We start from the raw sequence: 18,690 nt of genomic DNA on the forward strand, positions 1-18,690 counted from the left end.
GCAGATTCTGCTGCGGATCTGCACAAAATGTGCAGTACATTGATGCGGACTAGCTGCTGCGGACTGCGGGAAAAGTGCTTCCCTTCTCTGTATCAGTGCAGGATAGAGAGAAGGGACAGCACTTTCCCTAGTGAAAGGAAACGATTTTCATACTTACCGCCCGTTGTCTTGGTGACGCGTCCCTCTTTCGGCATCCAGCCCTACCTCACTGGATGACGCGCCAGTCCATGTGACCGCTGCAGCCTGTGCTTGGCCTGTGATTGGCTGCAGCCGTCACTTACACTGAAACGTCATCCTGGGAGGCCGGACTGGAGACAGAAGCAGGGAGTTCTCGGTAAGTATGAACTTATATGTTTTTTTACAGATACATGTATATTGAGATCGGTAGTCACTGTCCCGGGTGCAGAAACAGTTACTGCCGATCGCGTAACTCTTTCAGCACCCTGGACAGTGACTATTTACAGACGTCTCCTAGCAACGCTCCCGTCATTACGGGAGCCCCATTGACTTCCTCAGTCTGGCTGTAGACCTAGAAATACATAGGTCCAGCCAGAATGAAGAAATGTCATGGTAGTAAAACCAATACGCTCCGCAGCACACATAAGATCTGCGGACTTCATTGCGGAATTTTGACTCTCCATTGAAGTCAATGGAGAAATTACGCCATGAGTCCGCAACCAGTCCGCCACTGCTCCGCAACAGACAGAGCATGCTGCGGACACCAAATTCCGCTCCGCAGCCTATGCTCCGCAGCGGAATTTTACGCCTCGTCTAAACGAACACTGCTAAATTAAAGTGTAAGTCAATGGACAAACGGCACCGCTGCGGATTAACGCTGCGGAGTGTCTGCAGCGGAATTTAAGTGAAATTCCGCCACGTGTGAACCCAGCCTAACTGGAGCTATAGCTGGCGCCAGGTTATGCTTCCCTGTAATGCTCTGCTGTTGTTACCACAGATAGTAATGTAGCGCCACCTGGTGTTTGTAATATGAACTACAGCATTTTGCAATACACCCCCCCCCCCAAAAAAAACCCTGATGATTTAAAGGGGGTGTCTGTTTCTTTTTTTTTCCTGCTGTCGGTATCTGACATTTGTTCATGTGATCAGTTGACTTTGACTGCGAGGAATCTCTCCTGTAACACTTGGTTATTGCGCCTCCTTATTGCTTTGTCTTGCATGGTAGATTAGAACTTTCCTCTGCACACAGTGTGATATACAGCCCAGTATACAGCCCAGTATACAGCCCAGTATGCAGCCCAGTATGCAGCCCAGTATACAAACCAGTATGCAGCCAGTATACAGCCCAGTATACAGCCCAGTATACAGCCCAGTATACAGCCCAGTATACAGCCCATTATACAGCCCATTATACAGCCCAGTATACAGCCCAGTATACAGCCCAGTATACAGCCCAGTATACAGCCCATTATACAGCCCAGTATACAGCCCAGTATGCAGCCAGTATACAGCCCATTATGCAGCCCAGTATACAGCCCAGTATACAGCCCAGTATACAGCCCATTATGCAGCCCAGTATACAGCCCAGTATACAGCCCAGGTGACTATTATTATATACTGTTATTGGTAATATGTATTATTTAAGACCACCCATATATCGTATCATTTACAGACCAAGGACTTATATAAGTTAGTATGTCACATGACACTGGCTCCTGCGGCAAAGTAAACAATGGCGCCGGTGCACAGGCCAGACCCCCTAAACAAATACAGACCCCAGACCAGACCCGTAAAATAAGGACCCACGACCCTCTAAAAGCAGATCCTAGGCCCCATAAATACAGACCTCACATCAGACCCCTAAATACAGATCCCAGACCCCCTTAGGGCGGGTTCACACATGGCGGAATTCCACTTAAATTCCGCTGCGGACACTCCGCAGCGTTAATCCGCAGCGGAGCCGTTTCTCCATTGACTTTCACTTTAATTTAGCAGTGTTCGTTTACACGATGCGTACAATTCCGCTGCGGAGCATAGGCTGCGGAGCGGAATTTGGTGTCCGCAGCATGCTCTGTCTGTTGCGGAGCAGTGGCGGACTCATGGCGGAATTTCTCCATTGACTTCAATGGAGATTCTAAGTTCCGCAATGAAGTCCGCAGCTGTCATGCACATGTCATGTGTGCTGCGGATGCGTCTTGCTTTTTTAACTTGACATTTCTTCATTCTGGCTGGACCTAGGTATTTCTAGGTCTACAGCCAGACTGAGGAAGTCAATGGGGCTCCCGTAATGACGGGAGCGTTGCTAGGAGACGTCTGTAAATAGTCACTGTCCAGGGTGCTGAAAGAGTTAAGCGATCGGCAGTAACTGTTTCTGCACCCGGGACAGTGACTACCGATCCCAATATACATGTATCTGTAAAAAAACATATAAGTTCATACTTACCGAGAACTCCCTGTTTCTGTCTCCAGTCCGGCCTCCCAGGATGACGTTTCAGTGTAAGTGACGGCTGCAGCCAATCACAGGCCAAGCACAGGCTGCAGCGGTCACATGGACTGCCGCGTCATCCAGGGAGGTCGGGCTGGATGCCGAAAGAGGGACGCGTCACCAAGACAACGGCCGGTAAGTATGAAAATCGTTTCCTTTCACTAGGGAAAGTGCTGTCCCTTCTCTCTATCCTGCACTGATAGGGAGAAGGGAAGCACTTTTCCCGCAGTCTGCAGCAGCTAGTCCGCATCAATGTACTGCACATTTTGTGCAGATCCGCTGCAGAATCTGCAACGCAGATTCTGTGCGGCATCGATGCGGACAGTTGCGGAGGAATTCCGCCATGTGTGGTCATGCCCTTAATAAAAACCTCAGACCAGACCCACTAAATACAGACCCACGACCCTCTAAATGCAGATCCAAGACCCTCTAAATAATGATCCCAGGCCCCCTAAATACAGAACCTAGACCCCTAAATACAAATCCCAGGCCCCCCAAATACAGATCTCACATCAGGCCCCCTAAATACAGAACCCAGAACCCAACAAGCCACTCTGCCTTGGCCAGGGTATACAGGGCTGAGGCAGTGAACTAATAATTAACAGAACGCAGAACCCTAAATACATATCCCAGGCCCCCTAAATACAGACCTCACACCAGTCCCCTAAATACATACATACCCCCTAAATATAGACCCCAGACCAGACCCCCTAAGTAAATACAGACCTTACATCAGACAAGCAGATTGTCGCATTTCATTCCAGATTACAAGTCCGCAGTTGGAGCTCAGCTATCAGGTCACATGACTGCCTGCTGTCTGTTTCCATATGTACCAGCAGCAGAATGTGAATGCAGCTCTGGATGTGACTGGAGGATAAGATATGATGGAACTCGGGATCAGTACAAGTAAACCAAGTAATTATATACTTTCTGGGCATTATCTGTAGAGTTACCCTGTGATCTATTGGGACGCTCCGCACCCTGACGGCGTCTTGATTACCCCCTATTAGTAATATTTCACGTGTGACTCTTCGTGGTGACGCTTTTCTCCAGGACTTTGTGTTCTGTCATTCCAATGTGATTGTGTTTGTGTTTGTAACTCATTAATTCTAATATACGGCCTGTTCAATCTTCATTATAGAAATCCAGTCACGGTAATAAAACATCTCTGTTCAATAAACACACGAGACGCGCAGAATTAAGACCAGATTTATGCAAATGACTTGTTCTGTGTTTCTTCACTGACTTTATTTTTATTTATATTTTTGCAAGTTTTAAAAAATGTCACATGATGATAAGAGGAACCTAGTGAGCAGCGGCGCCACTACTCATATATTCACCTAAGTCATGATGATAAGAGGAACCTAGTGAGCAGCGGCGCCACTACGCATATATTCACCCAAGTCATGATGATAAGAGGAACCTAGTGAGCAGCGGCGCCACTACTCATATATTCACCCAAGTCATGATGATAGGAGGAACACAGTGAGCAGCGGCGCCTCTACTCATATATTCACCCAAGTCATGATGATTGGAGGAACACAGTGAGCAGCGGCGCCACTAATCATATATTCACCCAAGTCATGATGATAGGAGGAACATAGTGAGCAGCGGCGCCACTACTCATATATTCACCCAAGTCATGATGATAGGAGGAACATAGTGAGCAGCGGCGCCACTAATCATATATTCACCCAAGTCATGATGATAGGAGGAACACAGTGAGCAGCGGCACCACTACTCATATATTCACCCAAGTCATGATGATAGGAGGAACATAGCGAGCAGCGGCGCCACTACTCATATATTCACCCAAGTCATGATGATAGGAGGAACACAGTAAGCAGCGGCCCCACTACTCATATATTCACACAAGTCATGATGATAGGAGGAACACAGTGAGCAGCGGCGCCACTACTCATATATTCACCCAAGTCATGATGATAGGAGGAACACAGTGAGCAGCGGCGCCACTACTCATATATTCACCCAAGTCATAATGCAACGTTTCAACCCCAACCTGGGTCTTTCCCACCCCATCATGACCTGAGTAAATGAATGACACAAGTTCTTCTTCTATGTTGGATACTATGAGCCGGGACCTGACTGCATTGCACCCCCATCATTGCTAGACATGTTGGACACTTTCCACTTTCTTATACCATCTCTTGGTTGCCTTAGTTTTCGTTCGGCGCATTTGAAGTAATCTTCCCTTCGCCATTAAGCCACGCCTCTTTTTCTAGCGTCTAGTGAGACGCAAACATCTGATCTTAAATCAATCTGAAATGAAATGCGCCAATCTGCATGTCTGATCTAAGGTCTGTGTTTACTTAGGGGGTCTGGTCTGGGGTCTATATTTAGAGGGTATGTATGTATTTAGCAGGTTTGGTGTGAGGTCTGTATTTAGGGGTCTGGTGTGAGGTCTGTATTTAGGGGTCTGGCGTGAGGTCTGTATTTAGGGGTCTGGTGTGGGATCTGCATTTAGGGTTCTGGGTTCTGTTAAATATTCAGTTCACTGCCCCAGCCCTGTATACCCTGGCCAAGACAGACCGGTTTGTTGGTGCCCACCCCCCGTTTGTTCCTCCAGCATAAACTACAACCCTGCCGACTGAGTTACTGTTATTTGAGCTTGCACAATAGAAAAAGAAACCAACATAATTGGTTTGGATGTGACTTGAGTATAAAACATGCAGCTTTAAATGTGACTAGAGCATACATGATGTAACTGAAGCTAGACAACGTACAGTAAAAGGCCAATATGTTTTTATTCCAGCAGCAGCTGTGGTGCTGGGCGATCAGACATTCCAAGTATTAGACATATATATATATTTTGAGTATCCCCTGTGCACCCTCCGGGGAGCTGAGAGATGCCATGAACCTGCTGAGGGAGTAAAATCCCGGACTGTCAGGTCAATTTCTGCTAATCCGGCAGGGGTTTATATTTTTAGCATGCCGAACTACCAACATTTTTGAATCATCATGTGCCGGATTAGTGGAATAAAGTTACGTAACAATTTGTGGCTTTATATACCGGGTGCCAAGTTCCCTTCAATATTCATGTGCCGTATATACATTACACGTATACCCCTATAATACTATCATGCTCCCGCCCTCTGTCTATTTATACCTTCATTTCCTGCTTCTCCTTTGCCTGTGATTCTGCTTGTTTCCTGTCTCTGCTGCTGCTGCTTGTACTATTTGTCCTCTGCTTCATATTGACCCTGGCTTTACTGACTACTCTCTTGCTCTGTGTTTGGTACCTCGTACACTCCTGGTTTGACTAACAAGGTAGCTAACGTCTTAGCATTGGGTAGTTTCTTGAGGGGCACAAAGTGGCACATTTTACTGAAGCAGTCTACTACAACCCACACCACCGACTTGCCTTGAGATGGAGGCAGATCGGTGATAAAATCCATGGAGATATGGGTCCAAGGTCTCTGGGGAATGGGCAAAGAACATAGTAAGCCCGCTGGTCGGGACCTGGGAGAATCACAGGCAAAGGAGAAGCAGGAAATGAAGGTATAAATAGACAGAGGGCGGGAGCTAGCTCCGTCTGGCCAGGCTGTGATAGGCTCTCCCACTCCTCAGCCTCCCAGCCTGAGTGGTAGAAGAAGGAGTCACTCTATCAGACATAGAACCAGGTGCAGACTGACTAACCACGGGCGTCGACACAGAAGCTGTGTCTGGCAGATCCTTTACAAACAAATAACGGAATCTGCCAAGTGCTGTGACAGCAGACTAGATGCGATCACATCAGATCAGACTAGAGGCGGCTTTTCATATTGTTGGCAAACATTTCTATAGATCCACTGAGAATTAATATATATTATTATCAGAGGCCTTACTATAGAAGCGCAGAGGTTGCTGAGGTCCCCTAGGCTCTGGTGCCACATACACAGATATCATAGGGCCCTATAGAAAAACTCAGAATGGACCCCACTTCCCATTTTACTGTCCACTATTATATTTTAGGTCCAAAATTCTGTGTATCATTTCATAATAAATCTATATAGGGAGCTCTATTCTTCTAACTTAATTAATGATAAATGGCTTCCTGCAGCCTCCACTAGGGGGAGCTCACTGCACGTGGATTTATACAGCCAGTGTTGAACTCAAGAGAAGCTGTATAAATCTGTATGCAATGAGCTCCACCTAGTGGTGGGAGCAGGAAGCTATTGTGTCAGTGTCCATGTAAAGTGCCAGGTCTCTTCCCACTATAACATATGCCTTGCCTCTATGGTTGGTACAGCACTGGTTACATAAGAGTACAGCAGTACTAACAATTCCATGTCACAGTTGGGGACCATGTGATCGATTTTTTTTTTTATTGGGGTTCATCTTTACAGTTTACTTTCCATCTCTATCTAATCTGCATATAATGCTCCACAAATTTGCAAATATTTTTCACACTTATCTTGTACTGATCTTGATTTACAGTATACATCATTCCTCCGGTAACAACCAGAGCTGCATTCAAAATTATTTTGGTTGCTACTTTCAGTCAACACTGTGCTGACAGACACACCTCTATGTACAATTCTAGGACTGCTTGACAACACTTCATCTCCCACATTCATCACAGTAAAGCATGCTCTATACAGGAAATTAACCATTATCGGGCAACAAGTGTTGTAAATGCAGCTTGGGATGTGATTGGAGTATAAGACATTATGTAAGTCATTCAGTCATTATCAAATAGTATATAAATCGTCTACCTGTTAATCAGTTATTGGAGCATGTAATTGCTATGAGCTCTTTTTAGATTTCTGCTGTAGCTGCCTGTAATCAGTCAACACTGCACTGTCTGACCCTCCCCTCACTGATAGACTCTAGAATGTAATGCACTCTGCTGTATCTCTTTCTAGGACATTATAAACACTACATCTCCCATAATACACAACAGTCTGTACAGGACTTGAAGCAGCACAGGGGTAAAAAAAAAAAAGAACTCTGAATGCAGCTTTGGATGTGACTGGAGCATAACACCTCATGTAAATTATAATCAGGACAATATCCATTGTCACCAGCTACTAGATTACATAATTGCTGAGAGAATTGTTGTTACATTGCACTGAGCGGATCTATCATTTAACCTTGGTTGGCGCCTAATGTCACATGAAGAGACTGTTCCTGACTCATATAAAGCAGCTGCAGCTTTATCCTCCATGTAATAATAAAGGGGCGTCTATAAAGTGGGGCGCACGATGAATGAGAATGATGAGACAATGAATTTCTTCCAATCTTAGGCTCCGTCTGACGACTGCCAAGCAACTCAAGGACAAAACTCTTTTTTGGCTTTGAAAATGTATTGAGAATGCGTTTAATGGTTGAAAGATTTATTGAAAATCACATTGGTAATGGAGCACATTCATCACACAACTCAGCTGTTCACAGTTTATTGCTTTCTGAAACACTTTGATTACATGCATGTCTCGCCGCAAAAAGAGGGGACGAGGGGAGCGCGGCAAACTGGTAAAGAGTGAAATCGCTGTACGGGGGAGACCGGGGAGAATGCAAATACTGTACATTCAGCCCTAGCGCCAATGTCAGAGAGGCAGCACTCAGCCCCTAGACCTATTTCTATGAATTTACACAGATGTAGCAGAGCCGAGTTTACGGAAGTATTTACATGAGACATTAATTTCTTGTGGTTTTCATAATCGTGAAAAAAAGTGTCAGAAACTACTTATGTAAAGACCGTTAGGGCACGTTCAGACTTGGCGGGATTGCTGTTGAATTGCGCTGCGGCCGTTTTTTTCATTTCTTTCTATACACTTTTAGGAAAGTTAGTTCAGACGTTGCAGAAAATAACTGTGCGGAAATCAGGCTGCGGTGCAGAATTTTCCCTCCCAGCATGCACTGTCTGTTGCGGAGAAGCGGAATTTCACTGCGGATTTCAGCCTTTGCAATGCAAAAACTGAAATCTGTGGCAAGTCCGCTGTGATATCTGCAACGTCTGAATTACCTGTCAAATATGCAAATGTTGCTGCAGATTCATTGCGTAATTGTCTCAAATCTGCACCAACATTTGCAGCGGAAAAATTCCGCCACGTCTGAACATGGCCTAACTCGTCATGATTTCATTGCATAACAGAAGTTTTGCTACTTTCTAATATATTTGTGTTTGAAGATCTCTGATTGCTGTCAATGAATGGGAAAATTCTTGGTTACATCATAAGGCTGAGATAAATCTAATGTATTTGCTACAATTGTATCCAGTCTAGAACATCTTCTATGAGCTGCAGTAAACGGCCCGGACTCCACGACGATACATTTATACTTCACTGATACATTGTAGTATTATTTAAGATAAACAACATCTCATTATGGATTCCCAATGTGATCTGGTTGAATGAGACATTGTAGTGGACTTCATAATTGGACTCAGGGTTGTCCTGGATAAAAGGGGCACCACCGCAGACCTGGCATATGAGGCTTGTGATCAGCAGGTATCTCAATTGTATACCCCATCCAAAAAGAGATCTTGCAGCACTCCAATGGATAATAAAAAGGTATAATTTATTCAGTCCACATCCAAAAAGGTGCAACGTTTCAGTCCTGCAATAGGACCTTTCCCAAACATTCTTGAGAAAGGTCCTATTGCAGGACTGAAACGTTGCACCTTTTCGGATGTGGACTGAATAAATGATACCTTTTTATTATCCATTGGAGTGCTGCAAGATCTCTTTTTGAATATTGTATATGGTCCTAAGGATCAGGACTACTTGCTAGGCACCCAGACATATCTTTTCAGGGGTGAGTGCTGCTGCTCTGCTTTTTTTGTCAATTGTATACCCCTGTATGGTGGCATGGTGTGACACTGCTGCTGCACAGGTTATTATTTTTTGCAGTGTAGGGTGGTGGCACTGTATTGCATTGTTTATGAAAGTTTCTTTTGGCCAACATATGGCACTGTTATTTGGGCACCCTGCTGTATGACGCTGATGATTAGACACTGTATGGCTGAACAACAGAACAGAATTCATCTCATCTCTATGTGCCACCCACATTCAGCACAAGCGCTGGCAGCTCCAGCATTGAGACATGCCCAGCGAGGAACCATCCAGGAAACAAGATGAGAACTTTGCCTTATGCAATATCCTTCCCTTGACTGCAGGAGGCAGCTTTTGTCAGATACAGATGTAGCCATCTTTATCTTGACTCAACACATTAAATACAGTGGCAAGAAACTCTAACTTGACCTTTTCAATGACATTTCAATGGCTTTTGTTGTGTAATATCACTCTGCAGCAAGTTATCAGTCAAGATAAACTTGGCTACATCTGTACATAGTCCATACCTGCACTTTCACCAGCCTTAGGCTGGCCGACATCACTTCTGATTCTGCCCTGGAGAGGACACAAGATGCCCACCTCCTCCCACCAGAGGAGTAAAAATAACTGGGTAATTTATTAAAGGACCACTCCGGGCAAAACAGATACACTGCCTAGAGCACGACTTGAGGGGGTGGAGAGCCAAGATCTCCAGCCTGGCACCTCCTCACCCAGGTACATTCCTACCACCTGAGAGAATAAAGGTGGAGTGTAAACCTTGATGAGGTCAGAATTCACATTGTTCAAGGTTAAACTAACACTATGGGCAAAATTAATAAATGAATACACTGTGTTATACCTAGTGCAGGACCCCAGGGGGTGGAGCATGACACAGGGATTCTCTCATTGGTGTTCTTTGAATCCCTGTGTCATGCTCCACCCCCTCGGGTTCTGAACTAGATATTAATTTTTTTCCCTTAACATTGCACGAGGTGAATTCTGGCCTCATCAAGGTTAACACACAATCTTTATTCTCTCAGGTGGTAGGAATGTCTCTGGGTGAGGAGGTGCCAGGCTGGAGCTCTGAGCCTCATCACTTGTCCTTTGTCCTAGATCAAATCTATCGGATTCTGTAAAGTTTTAGGTCATTGGGCGCCCGGTCTCCTTTAATTCATCTATTTGCTTCTTCAACAAAGTTTACAAGATGACAACAATTATATTTGTATTGATTATGGTCTTTCTGGCTGGCATTGTTGCGGAGTCACTGACGATGAGGCGCTGGATCCTTGTGAGGCGTAATATGAATTATAAGATAGGTCACAATTCTGATCAATAACGGGGCGACGTTCCTTCTGATCCTGGAGTCCATTGTGTAAAGTGCCCTGACCTTCCGAGCCTTTCACAGCTCGTTCATAAGAGGAGTGATATTTCATGGCGGAGTTCTGACATAACCTTTACATTACTCTACCCGGCGCCACTCACTATATTTCTCTGAAAAATATCTTCATTTTCTATTTAGATCTTATCTGCTCTGAAAAATGATGTAGAAGGGAAACATTTAAATGCCACGTTTTTTTAAACATGTTTCTGAAGACACACTTTTATATATTTTTCTATCTATCTATCTATCTATCCATCCATCCATCCATCCATCCATCCATCTCTCTCTCTCTCTCTCTCTCTCTCTCTCAATCTTTCTCATTAATATGTAGCTGCCTCTTTTTCAAGGGACCAAAGGTAATTGGACAATTATCTCAAAAGCTACTTAATGGGCTACATGGACTATTCTCTCGTTAATACATCATCAATTAAGCAGGTAAAAGGTCTGGAGTTGATTCCAGGTGCAGTATTTGCATTTTGAAGCTGTTGCTGTGAACCCACAATATGGGGTCAAAGGAGCTCCCAATGCAAGTGACACCGACCGTCGTTAGGCTGACAAAAATGAAGAAATCCATCAGAGAGAAGCACAAATGTTAGGAGTGGCCAAATCAACAGTTTGGTACATTCTTGAAAAACAAGAGTGCACTGGTGATCTCGTTAACTCCAAAATGCCTGGACGTCCACGGAAGAAAACTGTGGTGGATGATCGCAGAATCCTTTCCATGGTGAAGAAAAACCCCTTCACAACATCTACCCAAGTGAAGACTCTCCTGGAAGTAGGTGGACCAGTATCTAAGTCGACCATAAAGAGAAGACTTCATGAGAGCAAATACAGAGGGTTCACCACAAGGTGCAAACCATTAATCAGCCTCAAACATAGAAAGACGGGATTAGACTTTACCAAACAACAAATAAAGAAGCGAAACTAAGATCAACCTGGACCAGAATGATGGGAGGAAGAAAGTATGGAGAAGGCTGACAACGACTCATGATCCAAAGCACAGCACATCCTCTGTAATACATGGCGGAGGCAGTGTGATGGCATGGTGGAGGCAGTGTGATGGCATGGGGGGCAGTGTGTTGGCATGGTGGGGGCAGTGTGATGGAATGGTGGAGGCAGTGTGATGGCATGGTGGGGGCAGTGTGATGGCATGGTGGAGGCAGTGTGATGGCATGGTGGAGGCAGTGTGATGGCATGGTGGAGGCAGTGTGATGGCATGGTGGGGGCAGTGTGATGGCATGGTGGGGGCAGTGTGATGGAATGGTGGAGGCAGTGTGATGGCATGGTGGAGGCAGTGTGATGGCATGGTGGGGGCAGTGTGATGGCATGGTGGGGGCAGTGTGATGGCATCGTGGAGGCAGTGTGATGGCATGGTGGAGGCAGTGTGATGGCATGGTGGGGGCAGTGTGATGGAATGGTGGAGGCAGTGTGATGGCATGGTGGAGGCAGTGTGATGGCATGGTGGGCACAATGTGATGGCATGGTGGAGGCAGTGTGATGGCATGGGGGGCAGTGTGTTGGCATGGTGGAGGCAGTGTGATGGCATGGTGGAAGCAGTGTGATGGCATGGTGGAGGCAGTGTGATGGCATGGTGGAGGCAGTGTGATGGCATGGTGGACGCAGAGTGATGGCATGGTGGGGGCAGTGTGATGGCATGGTGGGGGCAGTGTGATGGCATGGTGGAGGCAGTGTGATGGCATGGTGGGGGCAGTGTGATGGCATGGGCATGCATGGCTGCCTGGCACTGGGTCACTAGTGTTTATTGATGATGTCACTGAATACAGCAGCAGCCAGATGAATTCTGAAGTGTTCAGGGATTTACTTTCTGCTCAGATTCCACCACATGCAGCAGGTTGATTGGACGTCGCTTCACAGGACAGATGACAATGACCCGAAACATCCTGTGAAAGCCGCCCAGGAGTTTATAAGGGAAAGAAGTGGAATATTCTGCAATGGCCGAGTCACCAGATCTCACCCCGATCCAGCATTTCACATAAGACAAAACTTAAGGCAGAAAGAGCCACAAACAAGCGACAACTGAAGACGGCCGAGCAAAGCCTCACAGAGGAGGAAACCCGGCGTGTGGTGATGTCCATGGCTCCAGACTTCAGGCCGTCATATCCTGCAAAGGATTTGCTACAAAGTATTAAAAAAAAACATTTTATTTATGGTAATGTTAATTTGTCCAATTACTTTTGAGCCCCTGTAATGAGGCGGCTGTGTAGAAAAATGGCGGCAATTCCTAAACGTTTCACAGGATATTTTTGTTCTAACCCAGACATGGGCAAACTACGGCCCGCGGGCCACATACGGCCCGTTAGGCTTTTTAATCCGGCCCGCCGAACTTGTCCAAGATATATCCGTCCTCAGCAGCTGCTAGTTCGCGCAGGAGGACGGATATATCCGTTCTGTGATCGCGCGGGTACTGACAGTTTACCCACGCGATCAGCGGCAGGAGCACGGCTGTTATACACAGCCTGGCTCCTGCTGCAACTGCCGGAATCGAAGCACGCGCCGATTCCGGCAGTTTAACCCATTAAATGCCGCTGTCAACAGTGACAGCGGCATTTAATGTGTTTGACAGAGGGGGGAACTCCCTCTGTCTCCCGATCGGCGCCCCCGCAAACAAATCGCGGGTCGCCGTCGGGTTTCCATGACAGCCGGGGGTCTAACAAAGACCCCCAGGTCTGTCTTCAGCATCTGCCGGTTAGGCGATGCCGGAGGCATGACCTAACAGGTTGCCTGTCAGTTTTACACTGACAGGCAATAATGCTTTGGTATACGAAGTATACCAAAGCATTATATATGCGATCGGCACATCGCATAGTGAAGTCCCCTGGTGGGACTAAAAAAAAAAAAGTAAAACCGTTAAATAAAGTTTGTGAAAAAAAAAATTAAAAAAATTACAGTCAAAGTCAAATAAAACTACTTTTTTGCCCCAAAAAGTGGTTTTATTTAATAAAACGGTCAAAACAAATCACACATACACATATATGGTATCCCCGCGATCGTAACAACTTGACCAATAAAATGAACACATTAATTAAACCGCCGGATGAACGGCGTCCAAAGAAAACGCAAAAAACAACGGCAAAATTCTCTCTTTTCTCCCATTCCCCCCATAAAAAATAAAATAAAAGTTCATCTATAAGTCCTATGTACCCCAAAATAGTACTAATGAAAACTACACATTGTCTCGCAAAAATCAATCCCACGTACGGCCACATCGACGGAAAAATAAAAAAATTACGCCTCTTGGAACGCGGCGATGCAAAAACAAGTAATTTTTTTCTAAAAGGGTTTTTATTGTGCAAACGTAGAAAAAACATATAAAACCTTTACACATTTGGTATCCCTGTAATCGTGCCGACCCATAGAATAAAGTTAACATGTTATTTACGCTGCATAGTAAACGGCGTAAATTTATAACGTGAAAATTAATGCTGGAATAGCTGCTTATTTTCAATTCTCTCCTAAAATAAAGTTAATAAAAGTTAATCAATATGTTATAAGCATCTAAAAATGGTACAATTACAAAATACAACTCGTCCCGGAAAAAACAAGCCCTTATACGGCTATGTCGACGGAATAAAAAAAGAGTTACGACTCTTGGAATGCGACCGTGGAAAAACAAAAAATAATCCTTGGTCATTAACGTGCAAAATGGCCCGGTCATTAAGGGGTTAATGTGGCGCGTATTTCTCTTTATTTCACTTTAATTTTCACTTCGTTTCACGTCACCATTAAGCCCTTCGGTTTTCAAATTGTACAATATCAGCCGTCACTTTGCCACGAAGCATGCAAACTATGCTAGCAAGCAGTCAACACAAGAACGGGCGGCTACTGCTCAGAGGTTGGCAGCTCATTTACAGAGTCAACAGAACTTTTTTCTTGATAAATCACAGTGCGTATGTTATTTTAATCTATTTACATTTCCTCCTCCCAGTATCTGCGAAATAGTATGTAAATGCCATATCTTGCATATTCCTTGAGACAAATTTATTAACTGATAAGGGCTATTTTTCACATTTGAAAGACAGTTAATAAATTGGGTTGTAGTGTTCTTACTGTGCTATGAGGTTTGCACACACTACATTTAATGCTTTAGTATATCCGGCCCAAACACTCCCTCCAAATGCTCCTGGCCCGGCCCCTCTGTCAAATTTTAGAACCCATTGTGGCCCGCGAGTCAAAAAGTTTGCCCACCCCTGTTCTAACCCCTTGAATTAAACCTGAAAGTCTAAACTTCAATTGTATCTCAGATGTTTCATTTCCAGTCCAATGTGGTGGCAGCAAAACCCAAATCATGAAGATTGTGTCACTGCCCAAATAATTCTGGACCTCACTGTAGTTGAGCGCTGCGGAGTGACTGAGATGATGGTTGTTGTATTTTCCCAGTTTTCCTTTGACGGATGTTGGGAATACTCTACTGGTAATGATGGCCGAGCCCTTGACACTAATAACTGTTCTAGCGGGGAAGGCTTTATATTTCCAGAATGCTTCCTCTACATTGCGGTCACTTCTCTGTCACACACTTTACCTGATTTACCTTTGTGGGATGTAACAATGTCATTAGAAGGAAACCTCAAATACGATGTTTCCAGTATGAAGCCAATACATTTGTTTATATCTAACCATTTGACAAATACTTAAAGAGGTTTTCTGGGACTGTAATATTGACGGCCTTTTCTACGGACAGACCATCATTATCTGATGCCTGGCATTGCAGCTCAGCAACGTTGAATGAGACAGAGCTGCAGTACCAGGGAAAGCCACAACCAAATGTACGGCGCTGTATAATATTACAGTCCTGAAAATCTCCTTTAAACCAAGTTAAAGGGGAACTCAACATTTTAAATTGACAAAAAATGTCAATGGATTCTGTACTTTACTTTATTTCATTAGGTGATACAGATCTTGAGTTCTATCATATCTGCATTCAGAATTCTGCTGGCTTCGTCTTGTGACCTAACTTCACTCAGACCCTCTCTCCCTGCTTGTTCAGTGTCTGTACAGTTGCTGATTTGCATTCTGGGCGGTGTAGTCTTTACACCAGACACTGTACAGTAAGTCAGGATATCTCAACCTTTACAGTATCTACTACAACTTCACCAAGAAAGAAGATGATGATGATGATGATGTGATGATGATGATGATGATGCCTGGGGCTCACCATGCCAAAGGTAAAACATAGTCCTTTTTTATTTTCTGAACCCAGTATAACATTAAAGCTGCAGCCATAGAACGTCCTCTGCAGCATATGATCATTTCTGTCATATCTACCACCCCAACTGTGTCTCACCAACATGTGGAGGGGCCCAAAAGTTTGTGAATCAATGCACAAGACTATTGAAGAGAAAAACGAAATCCCCAGAATACAGTGCACTGTAGGATGTGTCCTAAGAATTTATGGGTTGGTAGTATTGACTGTTTCCAAGTAGCAATCAGCAACAACTATTTATGCAGCTTTGGCTGTGAATAGAGTTTAGATGAAACTTAAAGGGGTTGTACAGAATTAGAAAAACATGGCTGCTTTCCAGGACAGGTGTGGCGCTGCACCTTTCCATGGGTTGTGTTTGGAATTGCAGCTCAGCACCAATAAAGGGGATTGCATTGAGTTGCAATACCACATACAACCTGTGGACAAGAGTGGCACTATTTTTATAATCCTGTACAACCTCTTTGAAAGGAAGATTCACCTCCAAATATTATGTCACTGAGAATGTTATTTGTAGGGTCTGAGCCCTGTGGTACACACCGATCGCTAGAACTGAGGAGATGTGGAGCGCCCCCATGTGCTTTGCCCTAAGTCTTTTGACTAGCAGATCAACAGATCTTTGAGTTTGTTGTCAGAAATATCCCATTCACTGCAACGGGACTGGAATGTGAATGAAGTTTTGCAAGAAAAAAATAGGGGGAATAATAATAACAAAAATAATAATAAATATAATTTAAAAAGATACTATGACTACTACTACTACTAATAATAATAATAATAATAATAATAAACACTAATAGTACAAGTAATTATTATGATAATGATAATAATACAAATAATATCAACAATAACAATAATATTAATAATAATACAAATAATAATAACAAAAGTAATAATAATAATAAACACTAATAATACAAATAATAATGATGATAATAATAATAATAGAAATAATAATAAACACTAATAATAATATTAATACAAATAACAATATAAATAATAATATTAATAACAATAATAATAATAAACAATAATAATAATAATAACAATTAATTAAGTATATTTTTCTTTACTTTTATCAGAAATTCCCATCTTGCCCGGTGAAGCTGTTCCATATTTACGGGAGATAAACATTATCCATTCTTTAACAGTCCATTAATATCTGCCGCTGGGTGACAGGTCATTTGTATCACTTTCACACATCTTTAGGGACAGCACATGATGGATAGATTGGGGTTTCAATCTCTGCCGTTAAACAAGATATTTTTCTTTCTTGAACAAAATGAATAAGACCACCCGACCTCGCAGACGTGCAATTAAAGGGGTTGTACCAAGATCGACATTTATAAGCTATCCACAGGGCAGGTAATAAATATCTGATCACTGGAAACCCCACCGATCACAAGAACGGAGAGTCCTGAGCCCCCCGATCCTCCTCACCGCACCACCGCAGTGAGGAGGAGTAGGATGGAGCGGCGGTCGAGCATGCGCGCTCTATTGAAAACTACCGTGTGGAAATTCAAACCACGTAGGTGCTGGAGATTTTATTCACCTATAGGAATACATATGGTAAATTGCCGCAGCCGACACGTATAGAGGAATTCTTTATATATTGCTACGTTTTCATGAATGATCACATGACCCAAATGACGTATCATGAAATTATTAACTTTACAAATCAATGTTAAAATTACCATTACCTCTTGAGCGTATGTCCCAGAGGCATCTAACACCTATACACACTATACATGCCTATACAGGAAAGGCCATACTCACAGATTAGGTGGTGGGTAAAATACCCGTTCCAAACAGGACGCAACCAGGTCAGAGAATGCTGTTGATGGGAAGTGCCCAGGTGTGTTTAAATAATGATAGCCACTCCCACTTACCTTGAGGGGAGTGGTGTGTTGGGCATGGAGGTAAATGTGTAATAATAATAAATAAATAATAAAGTACTGTGTATAGTGCACATGTGAGGTATAGGGGACATGACTAAGTGTAGTGTGTAGAAATCAGGGCTGTGAGTGAAACAAAAACGTGAGTGTAGTGTGTAAACATGGAGGCATAGTGTTTGGATAGTGAGGCACAGCATATATCGCCGAATAGTACTTTATTATTTATTTATTATTATTACACATTTACCTCCATGCCCAACACACCACTCCCCTCAAGGTTAGTGGGAGTGGCTATCATTATTTAAACACACCTGGGCACTTCCCATCAACAGCATTCTCTGACCTGGTTGCGTCCTGTTTGGAACGGGTATTTTACCCACCACCTAATCTGTGAGTATGGCCTTTTCTGTGGTTTTAATTACATTCTATGTCCCATTTTTTTTTGTATGCCTATACAGGAACTCACATCACTGACCTTATAGTACACATTTCTACTCGATGAGTTGGGATATACACAAAACATATATTCGTAAGGAAACTCTTTTGGAATATGTTTGGCTAATGAAAGTTTATGGGCACGTTCGATGTATCAGGAAAAGCTGAAATATAATGTGAACCTTGCCGATGGGAACAGTCCCGGCACTTATATATCCGCCCAGTGCCGTAATCCATTCCCTGCCCATGTAGGAGCTTTTTGCGTAGAATATGTCTATGTGACGATTTTGTGGCATTTTCGCTGCAATTATCACATAGTAAAGCTGCAGTTTCGCAGAATTTTGTCAGACATTGCGGTTTTGCGTAACTACACTATTTTTTTTTGTGAATTTGCAACACTGCAGCATTTTTGCCACAAGATCGCAATCTACAATCACAGCAAAAAAAAAGATTCCACAAAATCGGCGCGTGTGACTGCACCGTTACCTGTCTGTAATCAGCGGATTTCACGGCTCTCTCAGTGCAGTCGTCACCCAGGCCATGGG

At 43.8% G+C, this 18,690-nt stretch overlaps 1 long non-coding RNA gene across 1 annotated transcript in view; it reads right to left on the minus strand.

The window, feature by feature from the left end:
- The window catches only part of LOC142656158 (uncharacterized), a 74,358-nt gene extending 55,668 nt beyond the window's left edge, over positions 1-18,690 (minus strand). Inside the window, exon 1 of the long non-coding RNA XR_012849594.1 lies at positions 18,632-18,690. This is a non-coding gene — a long non-coding RNA (uncharacterized LOC142656158). The remainder of the gene's footprint in view (positions 1-18,631) is intronic.

The sequence above is a fragment of the Rhinoderma darwinii genome, chromosome 6, assembly GCF_050947455.1.
Source record: "Rhinoderma darwinii isolate aRhiDar2 chromosome 6, aRhiDar2.hap1, whole genome shotgun sequence".
Taxonomy (NCBI): domain Eukaryota; kingdom Metazoa; phylum Chordata; class Amphibia; order Anura; family Rhinodermatidae; genus Rhinoderma; species Rhinoderma darwinii.